The sequence below is a fragment of the Halichoerus grypus genome, chromosome 1 (genome assembly GCF_964656455.1).
Source record: "Halichoerus grypus chromosome 1, mHalGry1.hap1.1, whole genome shotgun sequence".
NCBI classification, from domain to species: Eukaryota; Metazoa; Chordata; class Mammalia; order Carnivora; family Phocidae; genus Halichoerus; species Halichoerus grypus.
In genome coordinates this window covers 87,737,213-87,761,036 of record NC_135712.1, presented here as the reverse complement: position 1 = coordinate 87,761,036, position 23,824 = coordinate 87,737,213, and the positions used below count along the sequence as shown (strand labels likewise).

Sequence of the window (23,824 nt, the reverse complement as noted above, 5' to 3'; positions counted from 1 at the left end):
GATCCGTACTCTTAAGCCATGTAAGACTAGCCACAGGTATGAGCAAGTAATTTAACAATAAGAATGGAGAGTAACACATGTTGTGAGAGACAAGCACATGTGATATTGAACTACAGAGATATTACCGTGGGTGATAGAGGAGCCATTCCAAGAAAAATTTCCAGTGGTGATGAAATTCAAGCTGATCTGTGAAGAAAATAAGAACTAGCTGTAACATGAATTTGTGAAGAGGTCTTCTAGGCATAGGAGTACAATGTTCAATACCACCGATCTGATACTTGAGTTCCCTTTACTACATTCTCCCAGGGACTGGAAATGCCAAGATAGTCAAGTCCAAAATCTTTTCTTACAAAGAAACAATGATCCTCTGAAGATTTCACCCACATGTTCTGCTTCTATACTTTGAGGTAATAAGAGACAATTCTAACTACTTCTTTCCATAACTTCACATCTCCTCTCCACACAATAAAGAAAATAATATCGCCACTTTTCAAATGCACTGAAAGAAATAAATACATAAGATAAAAGAATATTGCCCTAAGTAAAGATAATAACAAAAACCATATGACAAAAATGTTCTAGACAATATATTCAGAGAAAATGGCATCATTGTGCTCTGTTTTCTCTTTTCAGGACATTTCTGGCACTTAAGAGAGGAAGAAATAACTGAGGGTGGGGAGGTCACAATGTAACAAAAGCATAATGTCCTCTTCAGGAAGAGGAAAATGGTTCCAAGTCATTAAAGACAAAATAGGCATTCCATAAAAGCATAAGAATTTGATTGAAAAAGATTACTCCATTCACATGTGTTCTTGCAATTATTAATATAATTTTTAAAATAAAGATGTCAAATTACCTTTGCAATAATTTCTAAAATGTAAACTAAAGCTACAGTTCTAGCCAAAAGAGCTGTATTGAATTTTTTCAGGTATATTAACTTTCTATAAATGTGGCAAGGTCAGAGTTTCTGTTCTGAAAGGAAGAATAGACACAAGGATTTTCATGTTCCATTCTATTTACTGACATTGAAATTATTTGATGGGGAGATGTTTATTGGAAGACACACAGATATAGCACAATTCATGTTTAGGGAGATGGATTTCTTGCAATTGTAAAAGTCAATGGCATTTCACAAATGCTCTCAGCACTCTTTATTGACTTTCTGGATAGATATTTCTACTAATGAAATGAGTCAGAGTTTCATGAAGCACTGATGACACAGATAAATACCAACTTATTTCAAACATCCCCCAACGTCATAATACTTTTAGAACTGGTTTCTGTTGTACCATTTGGAATTACCTGGCTTTGCAAATTTATAACTTCTTTCTAAACAATGCACACTTATACAATTTGATCAACAGGTGGGAAATCACTATCTTTAGATAAATAAATGGAAAATAATAACAGAATCATGAGGAGTTCAGAATGTAAGTTGGTTTAAAGGCAAAAAGATTTGCCCCTTATCTTTGCCCCTTATCAATTATACTACACACACATAATTGTAGGAAAAAACAGATCTGCATACTATTGTAAAAATGCCATATTTTCTGTAATTTCAGTGAGAGAATGTAAATTTTAATTAAGGAAGACTTGTAGAAAGCTAGGTTACCCCCTAGAGTTGTGGATACTTTATTCTCAAGAGAGACAACATTTAACAGGATGAGACATGGTCTTCAGAATCAGTGAAGAACACAAAATACTCAATCTCTCTTCCTTTTATCATGACTTTAGAATATTTTTAGGATTAATATATTTAGTTAATGCTTATTATGTCCAAACATTCAGTGTTACCTATATGGTTGTAAACAAACATCAGTCAAAATCTTAATAGACCTTAACAGACCTTAAAAAATATTTGTTTTTATTTTAAAGTCTGGTTTGTGGAAGGTCATTTTACAGCCATAATATCCATGCATCAAAAACAAACAATAACAAAAAAAGAAGAAGTTGTCAGTCACACACTGGAATTTTATTATATTGTTTACTCTATTAATGAAAATTCTACCTACATGAACTGGAAAAACAAATGTACATCTCACAGTGTTACTTTCTATGTGTATTTCTTGCTCACTGCTTTTGTACCCTTTTCATTTTCATAAAGGATTTGGGGAAATTTGGAATAAAAGCAAATAAATAAACCCAAGACTACTAACTCATGATAAAAGATTTTAAAAGAACTATTGCAGGAGAACTAAGGGAAAAAAATTATGTGAAGTCTTGACTGGGGAGAAATATGACAAGTGATTCCAAACCTTAATTCTAAGTTCCTAGCAATCCAGGTCAAAGGACAACACAATGAACTGCATGCTCTCATCATCCAGGAGATAATGAACTCACTAAGAAAGTTCCCAGCTCTTGGTGGAATTTGTCACAAGGATTTTTTACAAGGAACTCTGAACAAGGTAACTAATGAAGACCTCAACAGCAGATGTTGTTGTTTATAATGCCACAAAAAAATTCCCTATTATATCATAGACCACCTATGAAAATAGCATATAATATTTAAACAGAGTTCAATAATAAAAAATGTTAAAGAGAACCAGAGGAATAGGGCTAAGCTATGTTACCTTTTGGTCTTCAAGCTTATATGAAGATAGAGAATTAGTGTTTTTCAATTGTTTCCACTGGAAATAATTTCATGCCACAAACATTTGCAATATTACAATAGTAATAAAGTTGTGTCCGACTACACTGGAGTAAAATAATTCATTCTGGAGGTATGTCATATTCATTCTATGTCATAATATAACCTCTAAAGAAACATAATATGTCCCAGACTAAGGAACACAGAACCAGAGAGATATAAGAAATATAACAAGAGAGACAAACATACCCCAGACTAAAAAACACAGACTTACGCTGCTTCTGTTCAAGGTCTCTCTCAGCTAGAGCTTTGACAAGAGTTCCACATAAAGGTGTTTGCTAGAAGGGCAGGATGGTCTAGTGTTTAAGAGTCCAGTCTCTAGACTATTACTGGGGTCAGACTGCCTGGGTTCATGGCCCAAGCGTATCATTTCCTGGCTAGAAACAGAAGACTACTTCTTCAATCTCTCCAGCAATCTATTCCTCTTTAAAATAAGGTTGATGATAACAGTATTTACCTGGCAGGGTGAGGTAACCATGGAGAGATCAACCATGTAAGTTGTTTAATATAATCCCAGATATCTGGTAAGCATTCTCTCAATGATAGAGATACTCGATATTCTTTATTGGTAGAAATTAATGGATCCTAGTTACTAGGCGTGTACATGAGACAGTGTCTTATTTCAAAGGTAAAAGTCCTGCTCTGTTTTTCCCTGAAAACCAAGTCATCCAAATGCATTGCTCTTTATTGCCAGATCGTTTCACAAAATACACTGAACCCAGGAAAAGAAGAGTTTATATCTGGAATCCAATTTTTAATCACAGACTTCTCAGCTGGGCCAAGAGTTTTATAGGATTAGATTTATTTGTGATCATTAGCTGAAGCATTCACTTCATAGTAAAAACTAATTTACAAAGATTAGCATCCTTTGAAATCCTTATTAGATCCAAATGTTTAGCTTTGGGACAATTCAGCAGAGTTTTCTATGTGTTCTGTAAAGCTCTCTAAACTTAGTATATAAAACAGAACCCCTGTGACCTCTTTGCTTAAAATAGAAAACATATACATACAATAAGCAAACAAATTATTAACATTGCCTTTGATATTGAGCTGGAGATCTCACTTATTTCCCTGGTCATGATGCAGAAGATAGAATGGACTCCCACTCATAAACTGAAGAGTTCATCAGAGCCCAGTATGAACTTCATTAGAAATTCTCCTTAACAGGAAAAATTCTATGATTATACTTGACACATCATAATAAATTTTTAAATATATTGACATTCTTTTGCTTTGCTTCTTCTCTTTTGTATGATTTAAGCACAGACCCTTGAGACATGGTTACTCTGTCTTACGTTCAAGTCTAGAGAGAGAAGTTGGAGAAAATTTTCCGATATGAATGTCACTGAACAAACTTTCTTCAATAATTAATTCACTCTTTCAGTCACTCATTTTAACAAATATTTATTGAATAGTTACTACGTAATTTTTCTTTTGCTAAAAGGAGAAAAACGATGAGAGAAAATCTCATTTCTCAGAGGAAAATAAACTGTAAAAGCCATCATTTATTGAATACTTATGAGCCAAAATACCTAAGCGATGGGTACAGATGTTCTTACTACTTCATCAATTAAAATTGAAGTTTATTACAATCAAGTGACTTTCAGCAAGTCACAGGCTAAGGCGGGCACAGCCAGGTGGCACCTCAGGCCTGTCCACCCACACACCTGCGCTCTCCACAGCTCTTCCTCTCCTGCTGTCAAAGAATTTGTAAAAGAAGAGAAGCCAGAGCATAAATACACACTGACATGGAATATGACCAGAAGTTTCTAATACATAAAATTAAGATTCAGTAACCAAAGATGTGTTTTAGGGGAAAAAAATAAGGCTAGCATATATTCTATTCCTGAGAAAGATCATTCTCATTCAGTCTGATACTATACCAAAATTTTAAAATCACACTTTCAAATTCTTTCCACAATCCCAGTGCCTTGTTGTTGTTCTCTCATTCTAATCAAAGAGCAGATGATTGGTTCTTTGTCTGGATAAAATTTACCAAGAAATTTTTATTCTTAGCAATAATAACAGTGGCAGATATTTCACGGTTAAGGAGGACAATAAGCCAGAACAAAACCATGATTCTGTTTCTTCATGTGCCTTCAGTAAAAGGCAGCTTTAGGTTCAAATATGTCAAGATACTAGATTTCTAGAGTCGATAGTTTCAGTTTACATTTTCCTCCTGTTTGTTTGCAGTATATCTTTATATACATTTGAATTTTTCATCTTAATTTAAAAGCAAGTGAGTTAGCATATCTGCCTTATGGAGGCTTTGTATTTTAAATGAAATTTTCTCATGTGTCTCTCTGGGCTGTTTTTGAAATCCAATCCACTGAATGAGAATAACAAAGTCAGTTGCTTGAGGAAGCTCTCCCCTCCTACCTCAGTCCCTGATGCTTCAGGGCTCAAAGGCAGAGAAAGCAATAATGTCCTTGGACACCAATGAGAAAGCCAAAGTATGTTTATCCCTGGGTTCCTCGTCTTCCTGGTTCTGTGGTGGAACACTAAATGGTGTAAATTTTTAAAATCTGTAGGTTTTAGTAATGACAATGTTCATCTTTCAGCAATGTGAAAGCAAATCTGAGACCTGAAATAATGCATTATTTTTTTTAAAAATGAGACCACTTTAGAGGAAAGTACACAGTTAAACAAAACATTCTCTAAAACCATCACAATTTTAAATGTAAATGCTGGCACTTATCAATATTTATCTATTCCATATGTATTCTACATCTGAAATATATTTCCCAAACAGCATACCTTGAATTGGCTTTAAAGCTCTTGTTCACTGGTTATTAAGCAACACTGCATCTGGGAAACAGACTTTCTTTATGCATTTATCTGTTTATTTTTCAAGTGCAACATTGCCATCTACAGGATATGAAATGACAAAATTCTACCCCTCCTTTAAAGTCATGTTTACAATCAAAACTAGAAACCACTTAGGTTGAAAATACATGTGTCCAAAATCAGTATTTGATTATCCTCTCAGGCACTGCTGTTTTGCAAATTATCTCATAATCTCACAACTCATCCCTCCATCCCCCAAAAAATGCATTAGATCGACTTTGCCACAGCTTCTTTAGCTTTGAGAACTGTATCAGCAGTTTACTCAAAGGCTGTACCATGATCATATTAAGGAGCTGGAAGAAAATCTAGTATCAGTATGAGGTTTTCAGTTGGTTACATTAAGGATCAAACTTTGCACCTAATACAAAATTTTCCTGAAGTTAGCTAGATGTATCTTGCATAAACTTCCTCACAGAATTCAAATAATAAATACAGCAAATTGTCTTTCTTTCACAGATTTCAAATACCAAAAGAGCAAAATGTCTTTCTCCTAGTACAAGGAGGCAAATGCCACGGAGTTTACTTAATGAGTCTAATAATCTAATCAGACTTCATAACATTCAGATGACATGACAAAGGAGAAACTCTCTGCCTGTTTTGCAAATGAAGAAACAGAGGCACATAATGTGCTGACCTTGAAAAGCTTAGTTCATTGTCAGACTGTCTTATTTTCAAAAAAATGAGAGAGAGAAAAGGAGAAACAACATAACTCATTTTCTCCATTTTGACACATAGACTAAAATATGAGCTAGGAAAAAATATAGAATATACAAATGGTATTAAGAAGCTATTTTTGACTGCTCAGTGTGACCTCAGTTCAGTTGAAATTGGAATTACAATATTTATTAGAAAACGCTTGAATGTTTCAGGAAAAGCTATTACAATTTCCTAGTACATTTCTAATCTCCTTTCTTAGGGATATTTAATATTAGGATGTATAATTAGCTCACTCTAATTCCTTAATTGTGGCTTGTCTAGAGACTAAGGGATGGACATGATAACATCCATATTACCCTGCCTTCTTGCAATTTTTAAAATCAACTCCCAGAATAGGGAATGGGAATCCATCTCAATATAAAAAATCATATAGAACATAAAATTAAGCTTACTTTGTTACCACAATGCTAACTAGAAAGTAGCTTAGGAAGAAATAGTGGTACGTTGGTACCAAAGAAAAAGCCTCATTAAAATGAGAAAACGGTTTTTAAAAATTCAGTATCAGGGTTTCATTTCAAATGTTCACTTTGGAGTTTTTCATCACATATCCAGCTTATCCTCTGGGTATATGAACCAAGTTTAAATCAAAAGATTAAAGGAAAAAAATCCTAGCCACAAAAACAAACGCATTTTCTCTCTAGTCCATCTACCTACAGATATCAAATAAGGAACAAAATGTTTACATGGACTAAACAAGTAGCTTTTGATCCAAAGCCAATTACATGAAATAAGGGTCGAGTCTTTGGCTGAAGCCACTATGGCTACCCCCTTTGAAAAGCAATTTATATATCATCCACTGCTAGCAATATAGAGGGGGTACTTCCTTTATAGAAACTGGTCCTCAATGACCCCAACATTGCCAAATCCATTGGAAAGCACTTAGACCTCACCCTACTTGACTCCAGAGCACCTGACATGATTTTTCCCTCCTTCCTGAAACATTGTCTCCACTTGGCTTCCAGAACATAGCATACTCTTAATTCTTCCTTCCAAGACCTTGGTCACTTCTCTCTGCCCCTTTTGTCACACCCACTTCCTCTTTCTGAGCTCTGAATGCTGGTATGCCCTCAGAGATCAGTCCTTAAAACTATTCCCTTTCCTATCTACACTACATATCTAGAGTATTTCATCCATCCCATTCTTTGAACATCATCTTTATGCTGATGACTCCCAGATGTGCATGACCAGACCCAAAGTTTACTTCAACTATAGACTTCTCTGTCCAACTAACTCAACATCTCCACTTTAATATCTAAGGAAGTATCTCATGCTTGATATGTTTAGAACAGATTTTTTTTATTCTGCACACCTATGCTTGCTTCTTTTTAAGTTTCCCATCCCAGTAAACAATACTTCCTAGACATGTAATGCATATCTATTGAATAAAGTTGTAATTAATTAATTAACTAACACAAGAGAGTACTAGTGAGGGATTGAGACTGTGGTTAGGGAAATCTTCCCAGTAATGGAAAGTGTAATCATAATTTCCTTTATAAAACAGTAGGCTCCTATGAAGGAGGTGATACAAAAGACCACTTGCCATCCACACTGTGACCCACTTCACAGTACCTACATAGCACTTACATTTGACAGATGCTTAGTTAATTTAAAGTTTATTTAGGGGAGTCTTTATTCCACAAAGACCCCTGTACTCTATAGCCCACCCTCCTGAGTGCTAGTTCAGTTAGAAAGGCTCTCCTGATATTGCTAACAGTGTCCAGTGTTTTAAGAGATTGATTTCTTCCCCATTGTTGACTAAGAAATGAAGTCAGCAACAAATCGCTGGGAATTTGATTCAGAACCTCTGTGAGGTTCAGGAAAGTGAGCTGTCCCTGACTTTTTGTGAGGAGTATGTGTGAGTGATCACATCTGATCTTTAAAAGGGTTAAAAGTCACTTTGTCCATCTCAATTTTTTGGCCTACACCAGTTCTAAGGTACGTCTTATGGAATGTAAGTCCACAAAATTGCTCTGTGAACAAAGAGCGTTCTTCGAGGTCAAATACCTGAGAAAAGCTGTGAACTTGATGCCTCCCTTAGAGAAATGTAGAGCACAGAAGCATGTTACAGTTTCTGAGACTTCCTTAAGCACGGAAGCCCATTTCATTTTTTTTTAGCCTAAAGTTTATTTGACCACGGTCATGTCTTTGTGTAGCACTCCTAACATTCCTCAAAACTGCTATTCCTTGGAACATACTGTGAGAAATCTTGAGCAACAGAGCACCAGTTAGGGATTCTTGGAATTATATGGTACATCAGTAGATATTTTCAGATTCTCTCCTGATTAGATCATTCAATGTTTTTTAAAACCTACTAAGCAACATCTTTGCTCCATATCAAGATATTGAAAATGTGCAGAAATAGCATCCGAGTCACCTTCATTTCCACAAATCTTTAAGAAACTTATACCTGCTTACAATATATTTTGAGAGTATACTTTATAAATGTTTTTTATGGTAAAAGCATTCAAAGAATTCCATTTGTGAAATAAATAGGCAGCAGACAAATAGAGAATCAGCGAAGTCTTCCCAGTATACCTTAAAAACATCAAAATGCAATTCTGGTATTAAAAGAAAGACTGCCTTAAAAGTTATTAGCTCTGAGATATATTTAGAGAAAAAGAAATTAGAGAAATCAATATTTGCAGAAAAATAGAGATGTCATTGGCTGATAATTCTAGTGAAATAATCAGATCGAAAGTCTGACCTTTCAGTTAAGAAAACAATGTGCTGAGTTTAATTCAAAAAAGATGCAGTAGAAAATTGTGGAGATAAATGGTCATTCCATGGGGCTAAGAAAAGGCTTTAGAAAGATCACGTCCAATTATCCCAAAGGAATGCTTTCACGAATGCCAAGAAACTAGGACAAGTTCTGATTTTTAAGACAATGAGAATATAGAATACAGATATGTCTACATAATTTTGGTATTTGCTGCCTTCTAAACACATTCCTGTCTATCTCCAGCTGTATCTACATAAAACAAAAAATAAACAAAAAAGACAATTTTTACAGTAGAACACACACATCATTGAACCTAGGTCAGGATACGCTGAGCTATATTTTATCTCAGGCATCTACGTGTGATGGTGGAGAAGAAATTTCAGGGTGGTAGGGTAGCATGTATCATTGACATTTCCTTATTTATCCATTTGTTCCTTTATTCAATAAACTTGTTTTGAGAGACAGACATCAGCATATTGCTAGGTTCTTGGGGGTGAACACTGTCAGAGTCAGACAAGAAAAAGAGAAAACTTGCAAAAGTAAAAGTTAGGAAGTGATGCATACAATTAAGTAACAAGGGGAGACAACCAAACTACTACTCCAGAAGCAACAGAGGCAAGCAGAGCTTTAAGAGAGCTGATTTGTGATGTCCAGAAATGATTACGCCCCTACTTTCTGTATGTGTTCACTCCCAGCTGGCTGAGGCTAGACCCGTGCAAAAACATGAACTTGGCAAAAGGTTCTCTTCAATGCATCATTATTCTTCCCTCATATCAGCTATACACGCTGCTCCAGACCCTTAATTGAGGAACTTGAGGGCTCCCAATCTGAGGCACCTACTCAGAGCATCAGCAAAGCAAGGATCCAAAAGGTTAAGAATTTGATTTCTGATATATTTTTTGAAGCATCAGAGTAGTCAGCATGGAGGGAGAAAGGCAAAAAAATTTTGGAAATAGCCACTTATGTGTCTATCTATCCATTTAGACTTATATACATATAGGTACATGTATAGACACATATGTATATTCAGAGAGAGAGGTAGATAGATGATTGATAGATGATAATAGAGATAAATAAATAGATAGATGGTAGATGTCTAAAGAAGGTGGGAGGAGGGGCACCTGGGTGGCTCAGTTGGTTAAGCAGCTGCCTTCAACTCAGGTCATGATCCCAGGGTCCTGGGATCGAGCCCTGCCTCGGGCTCCTTGCTCCGCAGGAAGCCTGCTTCTCCCTGTCCCACTCCCCCTGCTTGTGTTCCCTCTCTTGCTGTGTCTCTCTCTGTCAAATAAATAAATAAGATCTTAAAAAAATTAAAAAAGAAAAAGAAGGTGGGAGGAGATGCCATCTTATTTTCAATGCCTGAGGATGTTAAAGGTTTCAATTGGCCCCCATCAGAATCCTACTTAGCAACCCATGTCCTGGTGGTCCACCATTTACCTCCCTTACTATTCTTCTCCATCAAAATAAAATTGTCTCAACTCTCATATAAAGTTGCTACAAATATTCATTTCTACAACCCTCCTAGAGATTAATTTAGGAAATTATGAATATATGTGGAATATATATATGCATACATGTATATGTGTGCCTTAAATTGTACATGTTTTTTAACCAGAAATGTATCTTAAGGGCCAAGTATAAAATTTCTATATAAACTCAAATGTTTAACAATAAGAAATGGTTCTCACAGCATAGTTTATAAATGTGAAAACTAAAAATATATAAGTAACTTATATGTTCAATAGAGAAATACTTCAATAAATCTTACTATACACAAAAACTGAACACTATAAAGTAGTATCATTTAAGATTCAGTTACCAAAACCTTTCTAGGTATCTCAAAGGGGTGTAATACAGACATTGTGTGCCTACAAATTACACAGAGCAGAGAAGTCAAGCAGCCACCACTGGACCACCAACTCCACGGTTGTACGACCCCGGATAGAAACCAGGGAGAAGAAAACCATTGTTGCTTCCGCTGCTGCCTCTACATCCATGAAGATGGTAACCACACACTAGCACTGGAGCTTGGCCACAGTAAACAAATCTACTTGACTCGCTGCCAACCACCACAGCAGCAAGAAGATGGTCTCTGCCTCCCTTCTGTCCCATAAATTTCATGTGAGTACATTTTATTGACAGAATCTAAATCATATCCAGAACCCTAATAGGAAGGGAGCCTGAGAGATGCAGCATTTAGCTTCCCAGCCCCTGCAACACAGAGAACACAGAAGACAATGGAAATGCATGCTGAGTACTGACAGACACCTTCCAAAGCTGAAGTTTTTCAAAATTATTTTGTAGAACACCCATTGCTGACAATTTAAAAAAAATTCAAAAGGCAAAACTATGGAGACAATAAAAGATCAGTCGTTGCAGCGATGGTGGGGGCAGTGGGGAAGATGAATAAGAAGTGCACAGAGGATGTGTAGGGCAGTGAAAATATTCTATATGATGTTGTAATGATCACATATGTCGTTATACCTCTGTCCAAACTCATAGAATGGACATCGCTAAGAGCGAACCCTAAAGCAAACTATTAATGTAGGTTCATCCTACCACTCTGGTGAGCAATGTTGATAATGAGGGAGGCTATGCATGTTTGTGGGCAGGGGATGTATGGAAAATCTCTGTACCTTCTTCTCAACTCTGCTGTAAACTAAAATTGTTCTGAAAAAATAAGCCTTTAAAGAAGAGAGAAAGAAAGAAAAAAATCTGAAAACTACAAAACAAACAAACCAACCAACCAACCTCAGGTTATATTGACCTACCAAAACCATTGTTCAAAACAGAATGTAACAGTATAATTCATTTTTAATCCTACTTTTAGGGGAAACCCAAAAATCCACTGACAGTCTTAGGACATTCTTACCATATACTTATTTTGATTCAAATTAATGGAGGAATCATGGCAGAAAAGATGAAGGAAAGAATAAATATATTTTGTGTTCATCTTTGCCTTTTCTTGTAAGAAAAGACAATGGTTGAACCTACTATTCTATCAATTTAAGAACAAACTAAAACACTCTAATTTGGCTCACTCATGTATTTGTTCATTCAACAAACAGTTACTGGTACAAGGTTTTCTTTTTAATATACTTTTGTACAAGGTTTTTTCAAATATATTTGAGAATTGTATTTCCATTAAATTGACTTCACTTTTTACTACAAGGAGAGCATAATCTCTTTTTACTGCAGAATATAATCTATCAATTATGTGAAATAAGGTAACAGATATTTAAAATATACATTAATTTGTATTTTTTTTTAGTCAAGGGCTTTAGTAGAGACTCTTTCAGATTAGTCAGTAAAGTAACTATAAATTCCATAAATGATGTACTAAATAGAAATTAATAAGGGAGAAAAACCTTGGAAATTAAAAATATTAGAAAAAGTAAGGTATGGCTAAGAAATCACTTAACAGTACTTAAAATTTTGAAAAATTGTGTTTATATGCATTTTATTCTATGACTTCTTGAAAGCTATATAGAGAGATATCTTGGGGACTTTTATTTTCAATATGTGATGTGGCCTCAGTTGTAAAGGAAGGAGTAAGAGAAGAAGGAAAAAGAAAGAGAGAGGGGGATTTACCCACAGTAGTTGCGACCATACAAACTGGGTTGCCTAAACAGCCCACTTTATACCTTTAGTTCTATGTAACTATTAATGATGCTCCTTTCACTTAACAGTGTTCCAATTTGAGAGATAAATTATATGGTCTTTCTAATTGGTGAGAGGAGTAAAGAACTGGGATTATAAATAACATTAAATTAATGGCATATTTAATGGGACATGCAGGGAGTGAAAAATTTTAAAGAGGAGAGGAATCACTGAAATTGGGTCAGTTGCCAGAAGAAAAGCATTATAAAACTACCAAATGGAATGATAAAGTGCAAGTCAATAGGCAACAGTCAACTTTTAGTCCTTCACTAAATAATGTTGGATTTTATCTCCTTTCATCTTTAACTCTTTACCAAATCAATTGGGAGGTGAGTTCTCATTGTTTCATAAATCATTAATCAGAAGGGATATCAGTAAGTCATGCTGTTCAACATCTACAAATAGCCCTGGACCCAACTTCTCTGAGGCAAAGTGCTAACAGCAAAAGGCCATTAGTATTTACAGATTTAACATCCTTGAAATCACTTTACTTTTGGCTTCGCTGATACCAGGCTTTCCTGCCTTACCTTCCACGGAGACCCATATTTCTCTACCCCCCTTTCATAGTTCCTGCTCCTCCACCTCATCTTTAAATGTTGGTGATCTTAAATACATAAAACATATTTTGGGAGATATTGAGTAACTGTAAATAAAAATTAGGTATTATGTTATGTTGGTGAATAACTGCCAATTTTCTTCTACAGGTCTACCTCATTTTATTGAGCTCCACTTTATTGTGCTTTGCGGATATCGTGGTTTTTTTAACAAATTGAAACAAGTCTACCGGTACCATTTTCCTACAGCATTTGCTTATTTCATGTGTCTGTATCACATTCTGGTAATTCTCATAATGTTTCAAACTTTTTCTTATTATTGTATTTGTTATGGTTATCTGTAATCAGTGATTACAACTTACTAAAAGCTCAAATGATGGTTCGCATTTTTTTTAGCAATAAAGCATTTTTAAATTAAGGCATGTACATTGTTATTTTTTAGACATAATGCCACTGCACACTACATTATAGTAGAGGAATATTTTTATTTGCACTAGAAAATCAAAAAATTTATTTGACTTGCTTTATTGTAATATTTACTTTGTTGTGGTGGTCTGGAACCAAATGCACAATATCTCCAAGGTATGACTGTATGTGTTAATGGTATTGTGGTTATACAGAATGATGTCTTTAGTTTTAGAAGATGCTTGCCTGAAATATTTAGGGGTAAAGTGTCATAATATCTACAGCCTGTTTTGAAATAGTTTGGAGAAATGTATAGATAGATATAGATACAAATGTAGATACAGATGTAGATATAGAGATAGGTAGATGAACAAAATATGGCAAAATGTTAACAACTGTTGAATCCACTACTACTTGGACTACTTGGTGTATGGTTGTTCCTGTACCATTTAGCCTTGCTTAAACTTCTGTGTGTTTGAAATTTTTTTATAATAAATAGAAAAAAGTAAAAAAAGAAACATTAAGTTGACCATTTTTTGCAGTCTTAACTCCCACTACATATTCCCCCCAACCAAACCCTTCAAACCCTGTCAATATTTTTTTTTCTCATACCCTTTCTAGGTGACCTCATTTATTCTTCAAATATCATTCAAATAAAGTTAATTCCCCCAAATTATCTCTGACTCAGACCTCACCTCCAAACTCCTATATAGATATAATAACCAATTAACTATTCTACCTAGATATCTCATATGCATCTCAAGTTTGATAGATCTAAAACTGACATCTTAATTCCCACTCTCCAATAAATTGATTCATCTGCAGTGTTCTTGAACTAAGAATTTAATACCTTTTTACAGCCAAGAGTTTAAATTAGAAATCTGGGTACTATCCTTGATTCTCAAATCTCCCTCTTCCTCCATGCAATTAGTTAATAAATTCTATCCACTTAACCACCAAACCTCAAAACTGAATTTTCCCCCAGATTGTCATCACCACTCTGTTCTAGCCTACATAATTATCCTCTGGGCTAGAGCAATAGCCTTTAATCAGTTTCGGTACTTCCTTTCTCTCCCCTTTACAATCTCTTCTCTATAGATCATCTGAACTAGTTTTTTAAAACATAAATCTAATCTTTAAACCCTCTGATAAAAATAAAATGGATTCCCAGTGCAATTAGAACAAAACCCATGTTCTTTACCAGGAGCTCGAGGTCCAAGTAGATCTAGCCCCTGGTCACCCCTTCCACTTCATCTCAAGGTTCTCTCTATCCTTATTCACTGTTCTCCTCATAGTAGTTTCCTTTCTGTGCACATAAATTGTGAAGACATTTTCTCCTAAGAAGTTGTATCCATACCCTTTCCTCTGTTTGTCATGCACTTCATTTTTATTTATTTAATAAATTCTCAAATAGCACTTACTATGTCTGGACTCTTTTTAAAAGAGTTTTAAGAATACTCATTCATTTAATATGTCAATCTTATGAAGTGAGTCCTATTATTATCCTTCTTTTATAGATGAAGAAAATGAAGTGTACCAAAGTGGAATGATTTGAGCAATTTTATATAGTTCATGCTACAGACCAAATTCTGTCCCCCACAAATTAATATGTTGAAACCCTAACCCCCAATGTGATGGTATTTGGAAATAGGGCCTTTGAGAGGTTAAGATGCAATCATAAGGCTAGGTCCTCATGATGGTCTCAATGGCTTTATAAAAAGAGGGAGGATGGGAGAGGGAGAGAGAGAGAGTAAGAGAGAGAGAGAGCACTCTCTCTCTTCCATTTGAGGATACAGCCAGGAGGAGGCCATCTGCAAGCCAAGAAAAGGGCCCTCTCTAGGAGCTGAATCAGCTGGCACCTTAATCTCCAGACTCCAGAACTATGAGACATATGTCCGTTGTTTCGGCCACCCAGTCTACAGTATTTTCTTATAGCAGCCTGAGCAGACTAATACATATCATAAGTGATAGAACCAGGTTATAAACCCAAATTGAACTTTCAGCAACTGTACTATATAATACCTTAGATTCTGTTCTTCTTCAGGCCCTTTGTATCTTAACTTAAATATTACTTCTTTAGGCAAAGTCTTCTCTAAGTACCCTTTCTACTTCATCTTAACATCTTAGTGTTTCCTTCACTGCACTTCTCTTGAAGTTTAGTGTATATCTTTTCACTGTTATTTCTTTACCTTTGTGCTTACCTGCTATGTGATAGGCACTACTAGGCAATGAATATGTAAATAATGCATAAGACAGAACTTGTTCCTACTCACATAAAGCTGAGTCTAGATTAATCTCCTTTTTGCAATTTCATTTCAACACCGGGAACATTGGCACTAGTGGAGAATGAATACAAGATGAAGAGTTTATAAAACTGGAATAAACCAGGAGACAAGCATATAGGTGAATGTAAGCCAAGGAACTAGAATTGCTGATCTAGGTTGGGTCATGGTAAATCTGAAGAGACAAGAGTAGGGAAAGCAGGAGAGCTTTAATAGAGAGTATCTGATAAGAACTTTCTTATCAGAAACCCTTGTGAATACCCTCTATATGCCAAGCACTGTTCTATGCTCTGAAGACGCAGAGGTAAGCAAAATAGAACATGGTTCTGCTATTATAAATCATATATTCTAATGAGAGATTTAGTGAACAAGAAAAATGAATTAATCCATTAATTAAAAATTATTTCTGATAATGATACCACTGTGAAAAAATAAAACAGGGTCATGTGATAACAGAGTGACTTAGTGCTGTGAGGACTGCTAGCTGTCCAAAAAACTCCATCCTCCTATAAAAGTAGAGTTGAACTGAGCACATGGCTGCCCAGCTCACTACATTTCCCAGCCTCCCTTGCAGCAAGTGTGCCCATGTGATTATGTCCTCACCAATGAAATAGGGAAGGAAATGATGTATTCCTCTTTTAGTTCTGTGCCTTAACATACTAAGGATGCCTACTCTGTGCACTCTTTTCTCTTCCCATTGGCTAAAAACTGAATGTAGCAACAACACAGCTTTAGTTACTCAGATGATAGAAATACTTCGGGCATATGACAGAACAAGATGAAAGGATCCTGTATACATAAATGACCCTGTGGAGTAGAGTTTTCCCATAATCTGGACCAATCACATCAACACTGTTATGTGAAATATAAATAAACATCATAATGGGACCTTTTTTAAGTAGCAGCTAAGCTTCCCAAAATAACGGCTTGGGAAACAAATATTAACTAGGATGATCACAGGAAATGGCATTTTGGAGACAAGGTCTGAATGATGGGAAGGAGTAGCCATGTGAATATAGGGCAGTGAAGAAGAAAGAGCATGAATAGCCTGCAAGAAACACAAGCCATTTCTGGAAAATTTTTATTCAGGACCTTAGTAAAACTCAGCTATTACATTGACACCAGATCCCTAGCTCCTGGTAAACCTTTGGCAGGGCTGGGAGCTAGATCATGAATTGTTTGAAAGGCTGAGGGTGAAGAACATAAAATAAGCCCAAGCACAGCCCAGACAGAAGGCAAGAACCAGATCTGATGATCTCAGGGTCTTCTATGAGAAGTATAGAGCTTCAGTTAGTCAAGGTCAAAAGCAAGTGGACAGCTGATGGTAGGCAAATATAAGTAGCAGGAGACGTGACAAGCAGCTGGTGAGACTGTGAGTGTCAAGACAAACCAGAAAATTTTAGTTATCTAGTCATTCAACATAAGCTTTTTTTTCTTAATTAAGATACTATATTTGTGCATATGTGATGGTTTCTGCCAGAATGATGTATCCAGACCTTTTCTTGTTCCCCAGAGTGATAATATACCGCTGTATTTTTGCCTTAACAAGTGTCGAGAACTGTTTCGTTGTTTTGTCATTCAAGTAACATCTATTGACCTACACATAGTGGTCTGTATGTGCCTGAGATTTCAAGCAGATTCACAAAACCATGTGCAGAAAGATAGGAGAAGGGAAAGAACATTTTACAATGAAAAAAAGAATGTTGGCTTCTAATGATTTTTAAGCACCCATAAAATACATATGAAAATCATTTTCTGAAAGGTTCTAAGACCCTTAAAAAATGATGGATGAAGGCAAAAATGCAAAGACCTGTAAGAATAATTTAGAACGAAGTGATCCAGAAGAGCAGACGAGACAGAATAAAGCAAACAGGAGGCCACATCAGGAATGCCAGAAGTTGAAAACATTTATACAGAAGTCTAATTTCATATGTTTCTCTTTAGGGCATAAGTTTAGGATGACTAATACAGAACCTGCAGGCGGAAATAAGTAGAAACGCTAGGCAGGCATGTATAACAAAGAAAGAGCTTGCCACAGAAGCCCATTTCTTTTTATTCCACCTTCAATGAAAGTCGAGAAAATATTTGTTAATCACAGTACCATTTTTTAAGTAAATGTCAATGGGCTTAATGCTCCCCATCTGTCATGCAGGACTATAAATATTCTTGTTCAGTTACCATTTTTCATCTTCTATCAGAGTGAAGAAAAAAAAACAATTTTCTCTAGGTAGTCAGAAAGATTTATAAAATGCTAAGAGATCTAATTTCAAGTGTTGTTGTGATTGCTGTTCTGCCTATAGCAACAGAGTCTCCAGCTCTAGCAGACATGATGTCTGAAGCTTCCCTTCAGCCTGTCAGGAGAGTGCAGCTGAAGAAGGAGGTTGAGGGAAACACTCTCCTGCTCTCTTCTCTCCTGCAGAGTAAAGGGAAAGGTGGCTATAGTGCTGCTGCAAAGCACCATTAGTTGCTCCAAGTTAACTGTCATCTCATGCCTCGAATGAAAAACCTTCAAAGCTCCCCTATTCCCCTCAGGATTTAGTAAAAACTCCAGAACGTGGTTTAGAAACCCCTCTATCCCTACCTTTCTCTTCCAGCCACACCTTTCCATATTCTCACCTGGCATGCTTGAGTTCTGGTCATGTGGAACTACTCAGAAATTCTCACAAAGCAGCATATACTATCACTCTTTCTCTCTCCCTCCCTCTTTCTCTTCTTTGGACCTCAGGTTGCCCTTCTCTTGCCCCAGCAAACTTCCTACTCATTCTTCAGTTCTCAGCCTAACTCCCACTTTTCCTGAGAGGCATCTCCCCACGCTACCCAATCTGAGGAGATGCTCCATGAGCTCTCATGAGGCTCTGTCTCACCCCTGCTGTGACATGCACATATCTGTTCCAGAACCACCTTTTACTTGTCTGCTTCCTCTCCATCATCACGAGGTGGTTTTACATTTTGTTTACCATTGACCCGTCAACATCTAGCTTGATACTTGGCATATATTAGCCAATAAATAAGTATTTGTTCAGACTAAGTTTAATTAAAAAAATAAAGTCAATAAAGATAATTTTTAGGTAGCAAGAAATAAACTAAAGAATCTCAAATAAAATTTTTAAATGCTATTTCTCGGTATATCCAGATATTGTAGCTTCTGAGTCATGCCTCACTTCTCCATCTTGCACATTTTTACACCAGTTTTTAAAAGGCAACCCTGTGGCCCCTAAAAAAATAAAATGTGAATTATTTATTTATGCAAACTTGGTTAAATCATTCACTTGACAAAAGTTTAAACAGCAAATATTAAGTCAATAACTGCATAAGATATTTTCTGGGAGGATCATGGGAACTTTACAAAACACCTTTATATAACTCTGTTAAAGAGTAAAGAAATGGACATTAAAAAAAAACCTTTTTGATTCACAAAGTGTTAACTCTGCATTTAATTTAATATCAGTGTTTGACACAAAGTTTTAAGGTTAAGTAACTAAGATACCAAAGAACATGTATTCAACACTTTTTCTCTTAAGTAAACTTGGCCCAACTCATTTATAAGTATATCTTGGAGAAGCTGACAGAAGAGGGCTCCAGCTGAGTCAAGATAGGCAAGGAGCCACCATGACAATTCCCATCTTACATGCTTCCTCAGAAAATTTCTGTGGCTTATTCAAGTTCTTTCACATATAGCAGAAAGCGATTCATTTTTAAAAGGAATAAACAGCCATATAATATAAAGAGCTGGTTATAAGTTTCACCAAACTCAAGATGTGCTATTCCAAAATAATGCTCTTTACATAGGAGGCTACTTGTCCTCATTCCTCCCTTCATCCATTCAATAAGCATTCATGAAGCACTTCCTGTGCTCAAGGCACTAAGGATTCTAAATAATAAGGCATGTCCTTGTCCTGAAGATGTTCAAAGAGTGTCACATATACTCTGAAAAATAATAATCACAGTAGGATGGTAGGTACTGGAAGAGGATTATGACTTTAATATTACCTACATATGTATATTTTGGCTTTGAATAACCTACTGATGTGTATTTTGCTGATATTCATTAATATATACATATTTTCCCTTCTTACTAAGATCTATGTATCTTGATAGTAAAGAACTTACACTGCTTTTATATCAGGCATTGCATTGTTTCTCTAAATTTACCATGACTTACATGACTTACAGTAATAAATACATTTTGCATTGTGATTCAATGACACTTATACACCTATATGCCTATATATATACCTATAACAAATGTTTCACAAAAATATACCTATCGTTACTACATCAGTTTATTCTGGTGTTTTCTATTTCATAATATTGTATATAGTCCCTTGCATTTAAAAACAAACAAACAAACATATACTGGTCATTACTCACTAATGAGTTACAGGCATGGTTCGGGAAAAAAAAAAAAAAAACTATTTCAAAAAAAAATCTGTGGGAGTGATGTCACCAAGATGGCAAAATAGGTCATTCCTGACTTCCCTTCCCCTCACAAGAACAACAAACAATTACTCAAGAACAAGACACCATTGAGAGAATCATAGAACATGGGGGTGAAGCTGAAGAACAGCATCCCCACTCCCAGCACTGCTAAGACCAGGACAGACTGCATTACAAGGGTAAGAGAAGCAACTACATGTTGACCACATTGTCCCTCCCCAGGCCAGCACAGCCCCATGCAGAGAAGTCTCTCTTGAGCCTCTGGTTCCTCTAGTGGAAAAAAAGAACCCAGGGAGGACAACCAGCCCCACCCCACCCAGCATTGTGTGTTGCTTTGTGGGAACCTCTTCTCTGATCTCACACCATGGGGATTGCAAGGGACTCTGCGGCTTGACTACCAGGAATCTGACTGTGACAGAAAAGTGGGGAGGGCCTTGCAACATGGATCTTGGCAGACCATATTCATACCTGCAGTACCCAAGTAGAAATCCCAGTTTTGCTCATTGACAGAACCAAGTCAGTGGTGCAATCTAACCTGGAACTCCATGGGGTGCAGAACTGCCTAATTTGGATCCTCAGACAGAGAGTTTTGCCTTAGAGCCCTGTTTGCCCACATCTAGGCAAGGAGCAATGTCACGGCCCCACCTACTGTGGAGAATGCCTTCCAGCTCCATCTGACAAGAAGAACTGGCAACAACTCCTAGAAGCTGAGTGGCCTGGGACTGCTAGAGCCAAGATTGGACAGGCAGAGCTGATCACCCCAGAGCAAAGCCAGTGCAGGGTGTGGAGGGTTTCCATGCTATACACAGGCAAGGGGATTAATTTCTAGCCAAGACTGAGAGTTAGCTCCCCACCCTGCTACCCAACTGAAGAACATGTTTGACAAATTGAGAGTAGCCTGGAGTGGCCACTCCCATTCCTTCCCAAGCAAGGGAGTTGGGACATAGCCTTACCCACTATAGAGAGGATCTTCCAGTCCCATCTGAACAGAAGGGCTGGTGACAACTCCTGGAAGCTCTGTGACCCAGCAATGCTCAGCTCTGGAGAAGGGCAGGCAAAGTCAATAGTTTGTAAAGCAAAGCCAATGGCCCTGTTGAGCCAGGGAACTTGGGGTACAGGGCAGCTTGAGTTAAGGCGATAAGCAGTTTTACCAGTTTTAGAGCTGCTTCCCCCACTGCACCCAGGCAAGGAATTCATATCCCCACTCATTGCTAAATACAGCCCTCAACCTGTCTGAGTAGGGAACCTAACCAGAGCTTGCTTACAGTAGCACTTGAACAAAGAGCACAGCAAATGGTTTCTCTCATCTGCAAAGCAAAACCAATAGTTTCACCTGACCAGAGAATTCAGTGCACACTCTGTCCTGATTCAAATCATCAAATGACAAGCTGTACAGACCCTGGGTCCTGTCCTGCTGCCCTTCCAGGGCAGGCAAGTTAATTCATAGCCCCATATACTACTGAATATAATGCCCATTCATGACCATCCAGTGAGTCTGATCAGAGAACCCAAGCAACCGTGAGCCGATCTTATAGTACCACTTGGGTAGAAACCACACCAGCAGCCTATCCAACGTTCTCAGCCAGTGGCACACCTTCCCCATGCCGATCTCAGAGCTCACACAGTTCCCTTGTCCCCAAACAGACTGTAATAGCAGATCCAACCTGACCGAGGGCATTACCTGCAGATACAACCAGTAACCCAGACTGAGGTGACTGATGAAGAATGGTCTCTGCCAAAGCAAATCTGTAAAGTCTGGAAAAGGAGGCTCATTACGCAAATGCACAAATACCAACACAAAGAATCAAGGATCTCAAAAAATCAGTTAAGTATGACGCTGCCAAAGGAAACTAATAAAACTCCAATTACTGACCCTAAAGAAATAGAGATCTATAAGTTGTCAGGCAAAGAATTCAGAAGAATCCTCTTAAGGTAGTTTAGTGACCTATACGAAAACATAGACAACTATACAGAATCATGAAAACAGTGCATTAACAAACTGACATGTTAGACGAGGAGATAGCAAACATCAGAAGCAAACAAACAGAAATCCTACAGTTGAAAAATACAATAACTGAACTGAAGAACCCAATAGACAGGGAACACTTGTGCACTGTTGGTGAAATTGTACTTTGGTACAGTCATTATAGAAAACAGTATGGGGGATCCTCAAAAAATTAAAAATAAAACTACCATATAACCCAGTAATTCTATTTCTGGGAATATACCCAAAGGAAATAAAAATACTAACTCAAAAAGATATGTACCCCCATGTTCATAACAGCTTTATTTACAATAGCCAGGACATGGAAACAACCTAAATGCCCATCAATGGATAAATGGATAAAGAAGTTGTGGTATATATACGCAATAGAGTATTATTCAGCAACAAAAAAGAAAAAATCCTATCAGGTGTTACAATAATGGATGGAACTTGAAGGCATTATGCTAAGTGAAATAAGTCAAACAGAGAAAGACAAATACCATATGATTTCACTTATATGTGGAATCTAAAAACAAACAAACAAACTCATAGAAAAAGGGATCAGACTTATGGTTATAAAACACGGGGAGGGTGGGGGATGAAGGAATTGGAAGAAGGTGGTCAAAAAGTACAGACTTTCAGCGATAAACAGTTACTAGGGATGTAATGTACACCATGATGACATAGCTAACAGTGCTGTATGATATATAGGAAAGTTTTTAGGAGAGTAAATCCTAAGAGTTCTCATCACCAGGAGATTTTTTCTTCCTTTCTTCTTTTCTTTTTTTTTCCTTTTTATTGTATCTATATAAGAAGACGGGTATTAGCTGAATCTATAGTAGTAATCATTTCAGTATATAAATAAAAACCATCATGCTGTACACCTTAAACTTATATAGTGATATATGTCAATTATTTCTCAATAAAACTGGGGGGGGAAAGATCTGCAAAGTATTAGCAGAACATGTGTAATGATACTTGGTGAATAATCACATGGCTGAACATAGTATAACATAAGAATTACAATTCAGGATCTGCAATGAGACAGGTCTAAATTTAAATCCAGGCTCCACCAATCACTGGCTATAAAATCGTGAACAAATTACTCAACATCTTTAAGCCTCAATGTCTTCATGTTGAAAAATGGTGAAAATAATAGTACCTACCTGTTGAGAGAGTAGAAGAGATCATGAATATTAAATTATTTACTATAATGCAAAGCATATAATAAGTACTTATCAAATGTTAAATTCTAAAAATCTACCCAAAGAAATATAAACAAGACTTGAGGGGAAAATTAAAAGAATCTGACTTTGGCCAATTTCAACAAGATATTGGGGGGGTGGAGTGGCTTCAGATGGAGATTTCACAAACTAGCTAAGTCAACATATATATTTCATGAACTAGGGAGATATTAGAATGGGTTACCAAGGTAGTCCCTTTCCTGCTGAGTTGCAGAAGAGAATAGCATTCCATTTATTTAATGTGGCTTCTTAAATATGATCGAAAAGAGGAACATGGAGAAAAAAATGGAAGAGATAGTATTTTTGAGGTTTCTCCAAGTCTTATTTT

General features: G+C 36.5%; 1 long non-coding RNA gene across 1 annotated transcript in view; it reads right to left on the bottom strand.

The window, feature by feature from the left end:
• Window positions 1-23,824, bottom strand: part of LOC118553802 (uncharacterized) — a 50,486-nt gene that overhangs the window by 3,713 nt on the left and 22,949 nt on the right. Inside the window, exon 2 of the long non-coding RNA XR_004926213.2 lies at window positions 126-186. This is a non-coding gene — a long non-coding RNA (uncharacterized LOC118553802). The remainder of the gene's footprint in view (window positions 1-125; window positions 187-23,824) is intronic.